Source organism: Salmo salar, chromosome ssa02, assembly GCF_905237065.1.
Source record: "Salmo salar chromosome ssa02, Ssal_v3.1, whole genome shotgun sequence".
In the NCBI taxonomy this organism is placed as follows: Eukaryota; Metazoa; Chordata; class Actinopteri; order Salmoniformes; family Salmonidae; genus Salmo; species Salmo salar.
Window position 1 is genome coordinate 9,560,552 of NC_059443.1, and position 19,762 is coordinate 9,580,313.

General features: G+C 44.8%; 1 pseudogene across 1 annotated transcript in view; it reads left to right on the top strand.

Annotated features, from left to right (window-relative positions):
- The first annotated feature begins 4,863 nt into the window (after positions 1 to 4,863).
- LOC123733356 (polysialoglycoprotein-like) overlaps positions 4,864 to 19,762 on the top strand; it is a 32,471-nt pseudogene continuing 17,572 nt past the window's right edge. The window contains exons 1-4 of the transcript XR_006763741.1: positions 4,864 to 4,885; positions 7,134 to 7,199; positions 7,366 to 7,449; positions 9,622 to 10,526. The product of XR_006763741.1 is annotated as a polysialoglycoprotein-like (transcript). The remainder of the gene's footprint in view (positions 4,886 to 7,133; positions 7,200 to 7,365; positions 7,450 to 9,621; positions 10,527 to 19,762) is intronic.

The following is a 19,762-nucleotide window of genomic DNA, read 5'->3' on the forward strand; positions in this document are numbered from 1 at the left end:
GTGGGTTGGACATCGCTGTTCATGAGACGAGAACAACATGCTCTCGTGTTTGTCTATAAAGCACTTCTGAATAAACTACCTTCTTATTTATCATCACTCATCAATATTAGATTCATAATTCCGAAAACCAGGTCTCAAGCATGGATTACACTTGAGGCCCATGCGATTTCCATAAAGTTGGGTATGGCTGCCTTTTCCTGTTACGCTCCTTGCCTATGGAATAGCCTGCAGACTAAACTTAAACTTGCGACTCTTGTACCCCTTGCCCATTTAAAATATGTATTTTTGTATTGCTTGTAACTGTTTCGGGTAATGCAAGTTCTTGTGCTGTTAGGGGAATAACCTGTGTACATGTAATCATCTGCTGCTGGATTCCTTGTTGTGTTATCTGTGATCGTTTTGTTTGTCTTGTTGTGTTATCTGTGATCGTTTTGGTTGCCTTGTTGTGTTATCTGTGATCGTTTTGTTTGTCTTGTGTAGTTTCTTAATCATTGTAGCTAAACTGAATGTGTAACATGTATACGCAGGGCCCAGCTGTAAAAGAGACCTTGGTCTCAGTCTGTGTTCTTTGTTGAAATAAAAGTATAATAATCTTATCCGTTCATGGCTTTAGTTGTGGCTTGATCATGTTTTTATTTTATTTATTTCACCTTTATATAACCAGGTAGGCAAGTTGAGAACAAGTTATCATTTACAATTGCGACCTGGCCAAGATAAAGTGTACGGAGTTTTCTCCTATCTGTCTTTATATGTGACGACATCTTTTCTGTATTAAAATGGGATTTCCACAATCAATAATCATAAGCAGTACTTAAATATGAATACATTTGACTATGTGGTTTGAAGTACTTTACCATTATCTTGCACATACAGTAAGACTACTATAGACAGAAATCAATGCAGCAATGTTTTATTAAATAAAGGCTCTGATTAAAATAGTAATAAAATCAGGCATTTGGCTAATTCTTCTTCCCAAAAGCTCCTCTGAATGGTTTAGAGACGGCTCTGGAGATAGCTGGTAACACCCTGACTATGAGAGGGCGTTTACGGGACTGGGACTCCTGGGGAGCAGGGGCCAGTGTGGTTGTCAGGTCCTCCTTGGGTGGGGAAGTGGATGGAACCTCTGGAACCTCACACTCAGCATCTGTGATAAGAATATTTTATAATCAGAAAATGAACGTGTGTGTTTGTCTGTCCGTCTGTCTGTCTGCCTTTCTGTCCATCCTGTATCTGTAGTCACTGTTTTAACAAGCTGGCCAGAGGGTGATACATCAATATGACATTATCAATGCTTATCACTTACTCTGTGAAATACGAGTCTCTCTGAGACGTTTGGTAGGCAGCGCATCCTGTTCAGGGTGGCTCTTCGGTTCCCCTTTTGTCTTGAACAGCTGTTGACAAAACACATGGGGCGGCAGGTAGCCTAGTGGTTAGACCTTTGGACTTTTAACCCAAAAGTTGCAAGATCGAATCCCTGATCTGACAAGGGTCATTCTGCCCCTGAACAAGGCAATTAACCCACTGTTCCCAGGCCGTCATTGTAAATAAAAATGTGTTCTTAACTGACTTGCCTACTTAAATAAAGGTTAAATAAAAACATCAGGACAACTGAGCCTGTGTAAAATATCTGATGTGCATCCCAAAAGGCGCCACATAAGCCACTACTTTTGACAAGGGCCCATAGTGCTCTGGTCAAAAGTAGTGCACTATATAGGGAATAGGGGTCAATTTAGGACACAGACTTTGACTCTCTCCCATGTGTATTAGGATTGTATTACAGCGGCCTCACTCAACCTCCTGAAGACAATGACAACAGCATTGTTCTAATGCTGAGACAATAGGGGTTTAGTGAATCTGTAGGGTACATTTCAGAACCTGCCTTACAGAGCTAATCTCAAAACACAGAGCCCCCTACCTTCATCCTGATCTTTGGAATCTTGGCAATTTTGGGCAGAAAACGCCACTTCCTGTTCTTCTTAGTCTCTTCCACTCCGGCAGAGGCAAGGCGGGCCATGCAGTCAGCCTTTACATCAGCCGGGCTAAGGCCCCTGGCAGGGAATTCCTCAGTAGCATTAAGGTCAGCCACAACACCATGAGTGATGTCACTTGCGGCATTGTTGGTGTCTAAGTAAGAAGAGCAAGCTGGTGTGACTGACCTGGGTACAATAACTGGGAGAAGAGGACGCAACAATGGAAAGCAGTCACTGCGTCCTCAAAAGGCATTCTCTTCTCTTTATAGTGCACAACTTTTGAACAGGGCCCATAGGGTCTGGCTCTGGTCAAAAGTAGTGCACTAAACATGGAAGAAGGTGCCATTTTGGACGCAACCAGCAAAGTTCACATCATAAAACGCAATGTATTGAGCATCATGTTACAATGAAGTCCTATGCAGATGAAAAGAGGTACTTTCACTTACCATCCTCCATTGCAGACTTGGACAAATCAGTCAGGCTGTCCATCACCATGTCTGTCATCAACTTGATGACCTGATCCAAAACCCTGTCAGCGGTGGGTGGCATAGGCCTACCCAAACACTGACCCAGGAGTCTGCTAACAGAAGTCTGGGCAAAGCTGTAAACGAGCTCTGAAGCATCGTCCTTTGACAGCTTCCTCAGTGCTGGCTTTGGCAGCGCTGGTTGAGAGAGGCTTCTGTGGCCAGTCATGGATTGAAGCTGGCAGCTTATGGTTATCTCCTGAATGAGACCATGGACCTTTGCGATCAGGTTGCCAGACGCATCTTGAAGGGCTTCAATTGACAGGAGCCTGTCCAGATTTTCTTCTGCTGAAGTCATCTCTGGGTCGTCTGTCTTCAATGTGTCCATTATAGTTTTCACTATGATACTGGTGTCAGATATGTTTATTTCTTGTTGGCTCACAAGCGCTGACTGTGAACCAGTCTTGTCCATTGCGTTAGAGGTATGGCATTCTGTACTTGTGATCTCATCGGCAGCGCTCATGTCAGGCAACAGGTCAAGGCTCTCCAGTAGAGAGTCTAACATGTTAGTGGCTATCAGACACTCCTCACTTGCATTCTGCCCAACAGATGAACTCTCAGAGTTGGCCAATCTGCACTTGATCACATTTAGGATCAAGCTGAGCGTCTTCTTTGCAGTTTTGCTAAAGCCTTCTTGGCTGACTGCCACTGTTCCGTCTTGTAGAGCCACAAGAGTTTCACAACTTTCACTCAATCCACTACCATGGAGAGGAGAGGCTCTCTTCAAACTGGTGTCGCTCATAACTGACACACTCCTGGTGGGCAGAGTGACATCCTCACTGCATGTGTCAATTACATGGTGGTCTGTGGAGGAGCCACTCGAAGACACAAGGGCTTTAGACCTTTTAGTCAAACTGACTTTTGAAAATGGCTTCTCACTTCTCACAGACGGAGGGCGGCTCCTGTCCTTAACAAGAGCAGTGTCAGGGGACTTCGAGTATCTGAGTGTCTCCACAGGGGTGGAGTCCAGCACATCTTTGGCTGTGGTGACAGACACGGTGGAAAAGACAAAAAGAGAATAAGGATAAACAGAAGTTAGAATGTCAGATGATTGACATTATTACCGTTGGTAGCTAGAGGAGGATAAACATGAGGATAAAAGAATGTCAGATGATTGACCAAGAGTAACAGAGAGGATTGAATCCGAAGCTAGAGGAGATAAACAGGAGGATATAAGAATGTCAGATGATTGACCGTTGGTAGCTAGAGGAGGATAAACAGAGAGGATATATAAGGAGGGTTTGACGGCTAGAAGAAAAAAGAGAGAAAATATGAGCAGATTGCTGGACTGACTATAACCTTCACATGAACAGACAGATTTCTAGAACAGTGGTGTTGCTAGATGACATCCTCATGATGTTAACACAGCAGATAATAAAGAATTTTGGGGCTGAGGCCATCGAAGCCTGTCACCTGCTAGCTGTGTACCTGGCTCTGGATAGAAGTCTCCCCTGTGCACTGATGTAGGATCAGCTTACCCTCCCTAGATCCTCAATCATTAGTGGAGAACATGACAAAAATGACCTTAGATCAGTGTCTAGTGGGCATTTTCACACTATACCATGTAACATCCCTAGAGTGGGCTTTGTCTTCCTAGCAACATGACCAAACAAATGGCCATCTTGGTCAGGAAAACTTTTTAATTACAGAAGCTCTATGTGATATTCTATGTGTACCTGCAGTGTGGATGGGGGTCCTCTTCAGGGTGAAGTTTTTAACCAGGATGGAGGCTCCCTGGTTGATGAGGACGTCAACACAGTCCACATGGCTTTTTAAGGCAGACAGGTCCAGAGGGTGCGCCCCTGGCTGTTCCTCACGTCTAGATCCAGCAGAGACTGAACCAGGACCTCCATAGCATGGTGGTTGCCGTGGTACGCCTGAATAGACACACAAACACAGTCTCAAGCAAAGTCCAGTGGTACGCCTGAATAGATATATAATCAATGTCCTATAGTAGACCAGTGGTACGCCTGAACAGAAATACAGTGCTAGACCTCTAAAGTAGACCAGAGTCTTTCAATCGGGAGCCCATTTTTGCTCCCGCCCAGCATCAACATCGGAGGTCCCTGCCAAGCGTGGGATTGAGAAACAAACACTCTACTTCTCCTCTGAGGTTGATTAACTCAAATGGCAAAATAAGGAAATCATCCTCATCATCACTGTGTAGAATATGCATGTATTTTACACGAATCAGGAATAGATAGGAATTTGGTGTGTGAGTCTGTCTGGACAGTCAACTTCCTGTGGAAAATCAACACCATGCCTGCTTCCCAGATAGCACCCTATTCCCTATGTAGTGAACTACTTTTGATCAGGGCCTATAAGGATCTGGTCAAAAGTAGTGTACTAAATAGGGAGCCATTTGTCATATGGAGACCACTACAGGAGCAGGTAGGCTTTACTCACAGCGAGGTGTAGAGGGCTGATGGGAGCTCTGACATCAAAGTCGTTCAGGATGTCTGTCCCTGAGCTTTCAATTAGTTGAGGAAAGACAAGGACGGCCAGTTCAGACTTGTAACATATTTACTTGGAAGGTTAGTCTAGTAGCATGTGTAACATGGTAAATCTCAGTGACCAGCCCCTGCAGACATACTGGGGTGTTGCATCCATACCTTAAACAAGCAAGTGTGAGGAAAAGTTACCAACTGGCACTTACCACATCTAAAGGTGTTTCACTTGCAATCTGGAAAAAGAACATCAAGAGTGACGATGCGTCCACGACAAACATGCAGCCACACCTTAAAACCTACTGTTGGGTTCTGAGAATATGAAATATACTAATTCATGTCACTGAGGGAGAGAGCTTAATGTATAACGTTTACATTATGTCAGGTTAGGGTCACATCCACTTGAATGTCCTTCATATGACGAACCTCCTACAGAGCAAATGAGGAAAATATGATATATTATGATTTATGTTAGTAACAATACAATATGGGAATTTTATCCCAAAGCTACCTACAGCTAACATATACTGCTCAAAAAATAAAGAGAACACTTAAACAACTTAATGTAACTCCAAGTCAATCACACTTCTGTGAAATCAAACTGTCCACTTAGGAAGCAACACTGATGCGAGCTGTGGCAAGAAGGTTTGCTGTGTCTATCAGCGTAGTGTCCAGAGCATGGAGGCACTACCAGGGGACAGGCCAGTACATCAGGAGACATGGAGGAGGCGGTAGGAGGGCAACAACCCAGCAGCAGGACCGCTACCTCCGCCTTTGTGCAAGGAGGAGCAGGAGGAGCACTGCCGGAGCCCTGCAAAATGACCTCCAGCAGGCCACAAATGTGCATGTGTCTGCTCAAACGGTCAGAAACAGACTCCATGAGGGTGGTATGAGGGCCCGACGTCCACAGGTGGGGGTTGTGATTACAGCCCAACACCGTGCAGGACGTTTGGCATTTGCCAGAGAACACCAAGATTGGCAAATTCGCCACTGGCGCCCTGTGCTCTTCACAGATGAAAGCAGGTTCACACTGAGCACATGTGACAGACGTGACAGTCTGGAGACGCCCGTGGAGAACGTTCTGCTGCCTGCAACATCCTCCAGCATGACCGGTTTGGCGGTGGGTCAGTCATGGTGTGGGATGGCATTTCTTTGGGGGGCCGCACAGCCCTCCATGTGCTCGCCAGAGGTAGCCTGACTGCCATTAGGTACCGAGATGAGATCCTCAGACCCCTTGTGAGACCATATGCTGGTGCGGTTGGCCCTGGGTTCCTCCTAATGCAAGACAATGCTATACCTCATGTGGCTGGAGTGTGTCAACAGTTCCTGCAAGAGGAAGGCATTGATGCTATGGACTGGCCCGCCCGTTCTCCAGACCTGAATCCAATTGAGCACATCTGGGACATCATGTCTCGCTCCATCCACCAACGCCACGTTGCACCACAGACTGTCCAGGAGTTGGCGGATGCTTTAGTCCAGGTTTGAGAGGAGATCCCTCAGGAGACCATCCGCCACCTCATCAGGAGCATGCCCAGGCGTTGTAGGGAGGTCATACAGGCACGTGGAGGCCACAGACACTACTGAGCCTCATTTTGACTTGTTTTAAGGACATTACATCAAAGTTGGATCAGCCTGTAGTGTGGTTTTCCATGAAAATTTTGAGTGTGACTCCAAATCCAGACCTCCATGGGTTGATAAATTGGATTTCCATTGATTATTTTTGTGTGATTTTGTTATCAGCACATTCAACTATGTAAAGAAAAAAGTATTTAATAAGATTATTTCATTCATTCAGATCTAGGATGTGTTATTTTAGTGTTCCCTTTATTTTTTTGAGCAGTGTATATATATTTAAGTATGTGATCTATGTAAATAAATAAATATATCACAGCTGTAAAACTGTATGGTGGAGGCCTACCCATTTCCCAGGAGCATTGTAAAAAGTGGATTTGGGTACAGTGTTTTTTTCCCCCTAATATCTTTGAAGATTCTGAGACCATTAGGGTTAAACATTACAGATATAAATGCAATATATGGAGTAGAAAAGATTGCCTGCCCACCAAAGAATCAACATATGTTCTACATGGTCTATTTCTATCTGAATGTAACACCTCAATCAAGCTTGTTAATTGATCGTTAATATATGTAGCTATTTTGTGTGAACTCAACTTCTGTCAACACTTTCTCCTCAGTTTCTTGTTACCCTGTTGGAAAGTCCCAGAAGCAAGATCAAGTCTCTCTGCAGAGGAGACTTGGAGGTAAGTGTTTCTTTCCACAACCCTTCTAGCTATGTTCTTTGTCACTGTCTATGGTGCTGCTGTGTTTGACACTCATTCAACACCATAGAGTAACTCAGTCTAAATAACGTTGTCAAAGCCTTTGATTTGGTAATTTTGCTTGTGTACCTTAACCTACGTTTTTCATATCTGTCATCAAATGACGTCTCCATTGAGCATGCCCTGGCCTTGCTCCGATCCATAGGGTCTGACGCTAAACAAGACAGAGAAGGTACGGCCTGAAACATATTTACATTTAAGTCATTTAGCAGACGCTCTTATCCAGAGCGACTTACAAATTGGTGCATTCACCTTATAATATCCAGTGGAACAACCACTTTACAATAGTGCGTCTAAATCTTTTAAGGGGGGGTTAGAAGGATTACTTTATCCTATCCCAGGTATTCCTTGAAGAGGTGGGGTTTCAGATGTCTCCGGAAGGTGGTGATTGACTCCGCTGTCCTGGCGTCGTGAGGGGAGCTTGTTCCACCATTGGGGTGCCAGAGCAGCGAACAGTTTTGACTGGGCTGAGCGGGAACTGTGCTTCCTCAGAGGTAGGGAGGCGAGCAGGCCAGAGGTGGATGAACGGAGTGCCCTTGTTTGGGTGTAGGGCCTGATCAGAGCCTGAAGGTACGGAGGTGCCGTTCCCCTCACAGCTCCGTAGGCAAGCACCATGGTCTTGTAGCGGATGCGAGCTTCGACTGGAAGCCAGTGGAGAGAGCGGAGGAGCGGGGTGACATGAGAGAACTTGGGAAGGTTGAACACCAGACGGGCTGCGGCATTCTGGGTGAGTTGTAGGGGTTTAATGGCACAGGCAGGGAGCCCAGCCAACAGCGAGTTGCAATAATCCAGACGGGAGATGACAAGTGCCTGGATTAGGACCTGCGCCGCTTCCTGTGTGAGGCAGGGTCGTACTCTGCGAATGTTGTAGAGCATGAACCTACAGGATCGGGTCACCGCCTTGATGTTGGTGGAGAACGACAGGGTGTTGTCCAGGGTCACGCCAAGTCTCTTAGCACTCTGGGAGGAGGACACAAGGGAGTTGTCAACCGTGATGGCGAGATCATGGAACGGGCAGTCCTTCCCCGGGAGGAAGAGCAGCTCCGTCTTGCCGAGAGTTCAGCTTGAGGTGGTGATCCGTCATCCACACTGATATGTCTGCCAGACATGCAGAGATGCGATTCGCCACCTGGTTGTCAGAAGGGGGAAAGGAGAAGATTAATTGTGTGTCATCTGCATAGCAATGATATGAGAGACCATGTGAGGATATGACAGAGCCAAGTGACTTGGTGTATAGTGAGAATAGGAGTGGGCCAAGAACAGAGCCCTGGGGGACACCAGTGGTGAGAGCACGTGGTGCGGAGACAGATTCTCGCCACGCCACCTGGTAGGAGCGACCTGTCAGGTAGGACGCAATCCAGCGTGGGCCGCGCCGGAGATGCCCAGCTCGGAGAGGGTGGAGAGGAGGATCTGATGGTTCACGGTATCAAAGGCAGCAGATAGGTCTAGAAGGATGAGAGCAGAGGAGAGAGAGTTAGCTTTAGCAGTGCGGAGAGCCTCCGTGACACAGAGAAGAGCAGTCTCAGTTGAATGCCCAGTCTTGAAACCTGACTGATTAGGATCAAGAAGGTCATTCTGAGAGAGATAGCAAGAGAGCTGGCCAAGGACGGCGCGTTCAAGAGTTTTGGAGAGAAAGGAAAGAAGGGATACTGGTCTGTAGTTGTTGACATCGGAGGGATCGAGTGTAGGTTTTTTTCAGAAGGGGTGCAACTCTCGCTCTCTTGAAGACGGAAGGGACGTAGCCAGCGGTCAAGGATGAGTTGATGAGCGAGGTGAGGTAGGGGAGAAGGTCTCCGGAAATGGTCTGGAGAAGAGAGGAGGGGATAGGGTCAAGTGGGCAGGTTGTTGGGCGGCCGGCCGTCACAAGACGCGAGATTTCATCTGGAGAGAGGGGAGAAAGAGGTCAAAGCACAGGGTAGGGCAGTGTGAGCAGGACCAGCAGTGTCGTTTGACTTAGCAAACGAGGATCGGATGTCGTCAACCTTCTTTTCAAAATGGTTGATGAAGTCATCCGCAGAGAGGGAGGAGGGGGGGGAGGAGGATTCAGGAGGGAGGAGAAGGTAGCAAAGAGCTTCCTAGGGTTAGAGGCAGATGCTTGGAGTTTAGAGTGGTAGAAAGTGGCTTTAGCAGCAGAGACAGAAGAGGAAAATGTAGAGAGGAGGGAGTGAAAGGATGCCAGGTCCGCAGGGAGGCGAGTTTTCCTCCATTTCCGCTCGGCTGCCCGGAGCCCATATACTTTGAAAACTGTTGGGTTCAACATTCGACTGGCAATTCGGCCCCTAGACCGTGTGGAACAGATGTGTTGCTGTAGAATACCCAACTGTTCCTTTTGTTTTTTCTATAGAGTATTTAGAGACTAACGAAGTAGAATCCCAAGCTTCTCCAAACCATGGTAGCTCTCAGGCAAATGATGCCCTGTCCTCTGAGGAGAAGCTCAGGCGCATGTCCTCTGACGACGCTGCGACTGGCCCGTCTGACGACGCTAACTCTGAAGCTGCGACTGGCCCGTCTGACGACGCTACCTCTGAAGCTGCGACTGGCCCGTCTGACGACGCTACCTCTGAAGCTGCGACTGGCCCGTCTGACGCACGCTACCTCTGAAGCTGCGACTGGCCCGTCTGACGACGCTACCTCTGAAGCTGCGACTGGCCCCCGTCTGACGACGCTACCTCTGAAGCTGCGACTGGCCCCCGTCTGACGAACGCAACCTCTGAAGCTGCGACTGGCCCCCCGTCTGACGACGCTACCTCTGAAGCTGCGACTGGCCCCCCGTCTGACGACGCTACCTCTGAAGCTGCGACTGGCCCCCGTCTGACGACGCTACCGCTGAAGCTGCGACTGGCCCCCCCTCTGACGACGCTACCGCTGAAGCTGCGACTGGCCCCCCGTCTGACGACGCTACCGCTGAAGCTGCGACTGGCCCCCCGTCTGACGACGCTACCGCTGAAGCTGCGACTGGCCCCCCGTCTGACGCACGCTACCGCTGAAGCTGCGACTGGCCCCCCGTCTGACGCACGCTACCGCTGAAGCTGCGACTGGCCCCCGTCTGACGACGCTACCGCTGAAGCTGCGACAGGCCCCCGTCTGACGACGCTACCGCTGAAGCTGCGACTGGCCCCCCGTCTGACGACGCTTACCGCTGAAGCTGCGACTGGCCCCCCGTCTGACGCAACGCTACCTCTGAAGCTGCGACTGGCCCCCCGTCTGACCATGCCTTTGAGGAACTGTTCACCGCTTCATCGGAGCCCCGTTGACCACAAACATGGATATCTGACGTGGGACATGGTGCTCGGGGTCCATGCAAGAGTTCATGGGTACTCTAGTCCAGGTTGTCTGTGTGTAACTGCATTTGCTTGTTTTGGCTCAATTAAACATTAACTGTAATACTTGTGTCCTCAGTATTGTTTTGGCGGTTCCTACTTGGCAACATTTATTTTGCATTATAACCATGCTTTGGCCTCAGCAATATATTAATACTTTGACCCCTGTGTTTAAGCTACATTTGCTCAGTGTTGGTCAATTTATGCTAGTAGCATCACATGATGTGGAATGGGTTCTAGTTAATTTTAACTTGATGGTTGTGGAACACAGTGTCTGGGGTTGGTACATATGAGGATGTTGCTAGAATCGGGGTTTCAGTGCTAACTAATATCACGGTTGTCAACTTGCATTTAAATTACTCTGCTGGGTGTCTTCTCTCCTGACTGACTTGGTTTCCTATTAGTGAATGCTTACATGTGAAACCAGCTCTCGTCTCATTAGCCCATCGTTTTGGCGGTTGGTCTTCATATCCCAGTGACAATCCAAACTTTCAGGTTAAATAAGTCAATGCTAACCTGCTTTAGCTGGCAGGCTGCTATCAGGTCCTAGCTCTCCCAGAGTTGCTTGTAGCGCCTCTAACCTAGGGTTTGATGGGGGGAACAGTTTTACCAGGATTTCCCACCCACTCCGATTACATGGGAGAAATTAACCGGTTAATTTCTATGAAAAGCGTGAGGTGAAGTCTGTTCATACAGGCCTTCTCTATCCGCATGATCAACGCTCGGGGTGTGCGTCGTACTTATAGTCGCCATGAATTCAAAGAGCATGTACACGCAACCTTTAAATGCAGTTAATACAGCAACAAAATTGGCTCCAACTTTTGAGCTACCGGTAGGTATCTGCTTTAATTCAAAACAATTTCTGTGGCACCGCTTTACTCACTTATGCCAACCTGAATTCAGCCTGTTTTGAAGCAAGTTAAACCGTTACGGCCTATGCAAATATTTTGTTTGCTACAGGGTAGGCCTTCCAGGTTATTTTATGTAGCAGGGGCGAAAATTGTTATCAACTTTGGAGGGGACAATTACATAATTTTCTCGAGCAATTCCTGAGGGGGACACAAAGTAGTGCTGTTACACACAGCCTACGTTGTAATATGGTAAATGTATATTGAGGAACCAAAGAAATAAGGTGTTTGCCGTACTCCTAATTACCGGTACCCAAAACTACACAACTAATCACAACAGCAATACCATTGCCTTTAACAAATCTTAGTTCAGTCGAGAGTGGGGGTATCCATGGCATTTTCCAATTATGTTCCTATTTTACAAGTCAAAAAAATTGAACCTTTCATAATGTTGCCAAACAAAGACTCAACAAACTTACCTGAGACTCCCTGTCTCTGCCAGTCTGTCCCCAGCTCTGCTGTCTGTGTGCCATCTGTTGCCTGCTCTGCCTAATGACATTGTGAAACATTTTCATTAGCATTTCACTTCTTTCTTATGAACATTTTATCAACTAGTCTTTGAGATATTAGGTTATAGGGTTCTTACTTTGCATTTTGGTGTACTGAAAAATACTCTGATGTCCGTCTTTTTCTTTTTTCTGCCATTTTTCTAGCTGGCTGGCTACACACACACACACACACACACACAGTGTGTAGGTTATTTACAGTAGGAGATGGGCTTCTATCATATCTTCTATCATTCTATATGGGCTTCGATCTAAAAGGTAGCTAGCAAATGTGAAACGGATTGCAGTGACAAGAGTTGACAGCTGTATGAGTTCACCATTTACACAACATATGCTGCAATCTTTTGTAATTTTAACCGTTTGTTTCATATTGGCTGGCTTCCAACAATAGCTGAATTTGCAAAGCTAGCGAGCACAAATTCCGTTTCAGTGGTGTTTGCTATAATCTTTGCTACCCGGGTTAAATAAAGGTGAAATAAAATAAATAAAAGTTACCTTGCGACAATTTAGTTTTTGCAACGAGACCATTAAATATATTTAAGACAACGGTAGAAGAGAGTGTAGTTCTGTTCAGTTTGGACTTCAGTTTATCGCTAACCTTATCACAGGGACTTTGAAGCACTAACTTACATTGCTGATCTTGGAATAAATTGACGATAGCAAAGATTCCATCTTTGACGACGCCACATAAATGGAATAGGTACTAGCTAGCTTAATAGTTAATATTTGCACACTAGCTCTGCAAATTCAGCTAGTGTGTGTGTGTGTGTGTTTGAACCCTGCCAACATAAAACAAAACATTGCTATGGCGCGATTGACTGGATTAACCTCATGTCAGTCACGTGCATTGAGTGCCTTTCAGACAGTAGATACGAACCCTCTGTTACCTTGCCAACTAAGGAACTGGCAGTGGATCATACCATTGTGAGGCAAAGGGTGGGGGGTCGCAATCTTTTGAAACTTAAAAAAGCGCTATTAAGTGTCTATAATCAGCACAATTGCTTTCATTGCGTATTATTATTATTATTTAAATTACAGAGTAATGTTTACAGTGATATATTGGGGGGACAAATCATATTTTTCCCAGGATGGGGGGTCGTGTACCCCCGTCCCTCCTGGGATTTCCACCCCTGTTATGTAGCCTAAGATTGTGTATTGAATGTTATTCTACATTTGTTTGTCTGGGTCTTGAGAATCAGTTACCCTTTCTGACCAAGTCTGTAAAATAATGCGAGAACTGGGGGTATTTTGTCCTGAATAAAAGTAATAACGGAGAAGAATGGCAGGGTCTTGACAAGTTAATTTGATTGTGTAGGCTCACGTTTAATTTATGCTGTGACTAAATGAATATTAACTTGATAATTGACTTTATTGCTGGAGAACAGATGCAATAGGTAGGCCTGAGAAGATTTGATGTAAATATAGCTGAAGAATGGCACATGATAAACTGCGGGTTTAGATTCACGTGCAATTGATCAACTGCGGCGCTATCCATTGTGCTGAATCTCCGCTACAGCGTAACTGTTAGATTATCAGAGATTCAGATTTGTTTCCTCTGACAAAATCATCACAATAACCGAAGTATAAACAGCCACAACCTTCCCAAATTCCCTTGATAGCCAGGTGTAAGGGGAGAGGAAAGGACCAAAATGCATCTTTTAGTGAAAGGTAGGCTACTGTAATAACCTCATATTTGACCCGTCGGCCAACAGTGCCTCATAGACCGGTTAAAACTAGGCTACATCAATGAAATAGTGTGGTGACTTTGAGTTGATTAAATAGCAACAAATACAAGAACCCATTAGTGTATATTTCTCCATGTAGAGTGGTATAATCATGTTGGATCTTATTCGCTGCTTAACACCCTGCATCCCACAGCTGGCTTGCTTCTGAAGCTAAGCAGGGTTGGTTCTGGTCAGTCCCTAGATTGGAGACCAGTTGCTGCTGGAAGTGGTTGATAAGAGAATTATCTAATAAAGGTAAATGAATCAATAAACCATGATGAATTATTAGTCATACAGCAGGGTTAATGAATAATCAATGTAATGATCAATGTAGGGATCGATTGGTCTGATTAGTTCCGGAAAGTCCAGGAACCACTGGAGAGGGAAAGAAATGTGTGTATGCAATTAGTATAGCTACAGAAGCAGATGGTCAAGGGAGTAAAACTTCAGAGAGTTCCTAACCTTGAAGGAAAGGAACAGGCTGAGCCAGAAGGTGATAAACAGTGTGAGAAGTTTATGGGGGTTGCAGGTCACCAACGGATTGTGTGTAAATGCATGTGCGTTGTAATGGAAATTATATGATTAAAGGTTTGACTAAATGATTTCACCCTGAAAAGGTATAACCGAGTGATTATAAGATGAATGTACTAATGTGTGTGTGTTGGAAAAGTTTAAGCTTAATGATTTAGCAATATAGGCAAGACATTCAAGGGAAAAGGGGAACTGTTACCAGACAGAAGACAACTTGTGACCACAGTGAAACTGATAACAGGAAGAAGGTCTCCCCACCCAGAGAGGGGAGAAAACTTTAGGCTTGCAGTAGATTATGTAACATGGGGCAGGATTTGTGATGGAGAAGACTTGTAAATAAGCATTGACAGTGTTAAAGAAGAGGAGGGGGCATCTGTAAGGGGTATGACATATGATATGACCAAATGTTAGGTATAAAAGGCTATGTACATTGTATGATATTCTGAGCTCTCGTGAATAAACTTGGTTGACTATTGTAGGCTGGGCCTCCGTCTGTGTCATTTAACCAGAACCTTACAAACTCTGGGGTGCAGACTGAGTAGTTTAATTGAAGTTCAGTTTATGAACATTGGGAACAAAATTCTCATAACATGCGTAAGTAAGCAAGAACTATATAATGACTGTTTTGTTATCCTGACGCCAGAACCTTCTCTGAATAAAGCTACAGAAACCTTTTGCAGAAAGCTGAGTCCTTGCCTAATTATTTTAACCCATTGTCTTACAAACCTTGGGCATTAGTCAAGGCGAATTGATTATTGATTATTATCATCAAGATATAAAATTCCTTTAACAATTGGTCCTTCGAGCCGGATTTCAATACCCGCTCCTGTCGTTCCAAGGAGACACCGAAACCGTGCACGGGCGGATGAAATATCCGTAAATCAAAGACCCGGCCCTTTTCTGTGGGTTCTTTACAGGCCGGTGGCAAACTGGTATGTGACAGAAGCGGTGACGAGATCCAACCTACATTGAATTCTCAGCTGCAAAATAAGGTCAGTAATCTTTATTCATTAGTTTGGGGTTAAATTCTAAACTTACTAAAAATTGACTTAGAATGGACTGGATTAGGTTCCTATTAAGCATTGGTCAAGATAAATGTGAGGGAGGATATTAACCGTAAAACTAACAAAAAAGTAAGATTTGTATCGGGTATACCGTCCATATAATCTAATGTAGAGAAAGTTTAAGACAAAAGTATCTATGTTAGTGTTGGCGGCACTGGGTCACAGATCTAAGTAAGACCTAAAAGTAAAACCGGTTGCAGTAAGACCTAACAGTAAAACTGGTTGCAGTAAGACCTAACAGTAAAACTGGTTGCAGTAAGACCTAACAGTAAAACTGGTCGAAGTACAGTAGCCGGAAAACGTAATATAGAAGGCGAAATAAAGATAAGTAAGTTACGTTAGTATAGGACTAACAGGAGTAAGTGAGATAACAGTAGAGCACACACATAGATTGTGAGATTTAAGTATAATAACAGAATTATAGAAGCATACACATAGATTGTGAGAATTGGAGCTAATATTGAGACCTAAATGATACCTGGTCAATAATATATTAGGCGGAAAACATAATATGGAAGGCGAAATATAATAATAACATTTATAAGAACGTAGGTCAGGGACATAATTTGTATGAATATAGATCGCCTGTCAAAATACATTTTAGAGGGGATAATCGAGATCTACCAGAGGCGCGCAAAATAGGTCTGATTATTCCAAACAGGAGGAAGGAGGTTACACCCATAGAAAGTGAGAATACATATTAGAAAATAAACGAAGTAATTGAGTAAGTACACACATATTGTGACAATAGGAATAACAGTAATTGAATAAACATGGGTGGTAAATCCTCAAAGGAGAGGAAAGAAGAGCCAGAACCAAGAGAGTCTAACCTTAAAAAGCGACTGGCGCTGTATAATAAGCCAGGGCTGAGGGAGGTTCAATCAGATTGGGAGGAGGATCAGTGTCCTCTCATAGAGCTTCCTAATCCTAGGGCAGGCGAAGCTGATCAATCGGATATCTTACAAATGTATCTTGGCGTGACCCTGGACAACACCCTGTCGTTCTCCACCAACATCAAGGCGGTGACCCGATCCTGTAGGTTCATGCTCTACAACATTCGCAGAGTACGACCCTGCCTCACACGGGCGGCGCAGGTCCTAATCCAGGCACTTGTCATCTCCCGTCTGGATTACTGCAACTCGCTGTTGGCTGGGCTCCCTGCCTGTGCCATTAAACCCCTACAACTCATCCAGAACGCCGCAGCCCGTCTGGTGTTCAACCTTCCCAAGTTCTCTCACGTCACCCCGCTCCTCCGCTCTCTCCACTGGCTTCCAGTCGAAGCTCGCATCCGCTACAAGACCATGGTGCTTGCCTCACGGAGCTGTGAGGGGAACGGCACCTCCGTACCTTCAGGCTCTGATCAGTCCCTACACCCAAACGAGGGCACTGCGCTCATCCACCGCTGGCCTGCTGGCCTCCCTACCTCTGAGGAAGCACAGTTCCCGCTCAGCCCAGTCAAAACTGTTCGCTGCTCTGGCACCCCAATGGTGGAACAAGCTCCCCTCACGACGCCAGGACAGCGGAGTCAATCACCACCTTCCGGAGACACCTGAAACCCCACCTCTTCAAGGAATACCTGGGATAGGATAAAGTAATCCTTCTAACCCCCCCCCTTAAAAGATTTAGATGCACTATTGTAAAGTGGTTGTTCCACTGGATATTATAAGGTGAATGCACCAATTTGTAAGTCGCTCTGGATAAGAGCGTCTGCTAAATGACTAAAATGTAAATGTAATGTAAATGTATCGACCCTGGACTCAGAGAGATGTAGCAAGAGCAGTTGAGGGAATAGCACATCCAAAAACAGGAATAGAAGGGTTTAGGAGAGATATGGTGGGACTGACCGAGAGTTTTAAACTAAATACAGGAGAATTGGAAAGGGCTGTCCGACAGATAGTGGGGAAAGACTGGGCAGCAGTGAAGGGAGCCTGGGTTCCAGGGCAAGGAGAAGAACCGGTTTTACCATGGGCAGGAGATGGGGATTATGCAGACAAATTGACACAGCTCTGTAATAATCTTAGGGACTATTACCATAGACATGCAGACTTTTCAAAAATACATGAGTGTAAACAAGGGGATGGGGAAACTGTTTGCCAGTATTTAGAGAGACTGAGAGATGTGTTCAATGCTAATAGTGGACTGGTAGAGCCTAGACAGGGAGACGACGGACCTTACCACCAACAGTTAAAAATAGCCTTCTTGAGTGGTATGGAGCCTGAAATTTGTCAAATCATAAAAGAGACTCTGATAGGGTGGGGAACAGCCACATTGGCCGAAGTAAAGAGGTATGCTATACACCATGAGCATAATGGCAAGGAAAAGAAAAGTAAGAAAGAACAGACAGGAGCAGAACATTTGATCGCCACTCTTGGAGAAATTGCAGGAAAAAGCAGGAAAGATTTTAAAAAGAAAGGGGGAAACAGGGAGAGTAGAAAGTGGATAGAACCTGAGGACAGAAAGTGCTACAACTGCAATATAACCGGCCACATGGCAGAGGATTGTAAGGCCCCACCAAGGAACCATAGACAGAGACAGTTTAGGGATAGACAGAGAGGAGAACAGGATTTAGCAAACTTATTGAGAAAAGTGGATAGAGACAGTCACTGTAGACAGAAGGGGAAAAACAGGGAGACGCGCTGACAAAGACGGAGAGAAGTGGTGTTTTAATTGAGATAGAACAGGACATTTCGCCAGAAACTGTAAAACAGCCTGTAAACGTTGTGACCGAGTAGGACACAACCACCGGAATTGCAGCTCTAAGCAATAGCATTTTGGTTCAGTGGTAGAATTCTTGCCTGCTATGCGGGGGGCCCGGGTTCGGTTCCCAGCCCATGCACCATGGGACTAAAATTTAATTTAATTATTTTTATGTTATGACTAGAAGCATACGGTTGTTAGTGTTTGTTTAAGATAGAAACCAAATGCTTTGATAGCTTGTTGAGGTTAAATTGAAAGACAGATTCATTCAAAATAATAGCGAGGCGAATTCGATAAAGTACGTTGTTTGTGGTCTAAATGGCCTGCTTAAATGATTTATAGAGAATGGGAGTTGTATTTCAATGACGGAATCAAGGAAAAGGCAGTTACCTAAATCTAATGAATTATAAGGAGCGGAAAGTAATAATTGCGACAGAATTGTGGTGATATACATGATATTTTTTAAACCCTTGGACATTTCATAAGAGTGAAGCCGAAGGAGAGATAAAGTTGTAACATTGGGTTTAATCTTACGATAGAGGTAAGGCAGAACGCTGTTTGAAAAGAGATATATATTATTTTTTTTCGTACGGGTAAAATGAGAAGCGTTGGTTGTGAGCACTGAAAACATATGTGGCTGGAAGCGATTCTGGTCTGAATAATGGAATCGTAAAAGTTTGGTGATAAATTCTGGTTATAGATTCGTGGTTTGATTGTTTAGTAACACCAGTGATTTGAACGGGAAGTGGATGTATGCTAACATTATGTTTTCATTGCATGAAACAATGTCAGGTCAGAAAGGTGGATTACAGGGCGAGTTTATTTTATTTCGCAGGAACAGTGTAAATTAATTATAGTTGTGCGTGAGCCTGGCCGGGCGTGCGCGTTCCTGTAGGACGTAGAGTCACAAGCTAACTCGAGGACGCGCTTATTTGTAAGGGGGTGAGTGTAACCGCGGTGGTGCGAGTACAATGGAGTTATAAGTACTATGAAGTTTTGTTTATAGTCAACTTTTGGGTTTTTGAATCAGTGTGGTAGGATGAAACGCTGACCAAGTACTTATTTTATGGAAAAAGAAGCGCTTAGCTCTCTTTGGAAAAAAAAAAAATTCCTAGGGACATGATATCTTAACCTCTTGGGGCTAGGTGGGACGCTAGCGTGCCACCCGTGGTGCACTCCATCAACAGCAGGTGCATTTCAAGAGCGGCAAATTTGAATCCAAATAAATGTCAAAATTCAAATTTTTCAAAAATACAACTATGTTACACCATCTGAAAGATAAACATCTCCTTAATCTAACCACGTTTTACGATTTCAAAAAGGTTTTACGGCGAAAGCATAAATTTAGAGTATGTTAGGACAGTACATTTACAAGAGTTGTGTGTAATGTTTTGTCAAGTCAAAGACAGGGTCACCAAAACCATAAAACCAGCTAAAATGATACACTAGCCTTTTACAATCTCCATCAGATGACACTCCTAGGACATTATGTTAGACAATGCATGCATTTTTAGTTCTATCAAGTTGATATTTATATACAAAAACAGCGTTTTACTATGGCATTGATGTTGAGGAAATCGTTTCCCTCCAATAACCGGCAGTCAAGTCAGCGTCACAAATTAAATAATTAAAATTAGAAAACATTGGTAAAATATTATATTGTCATTTAAAGAATTATAGATTTACATCTTTTGAACGCAATCAACTTGCCAGATTTAAAAATAACCTTACTGGG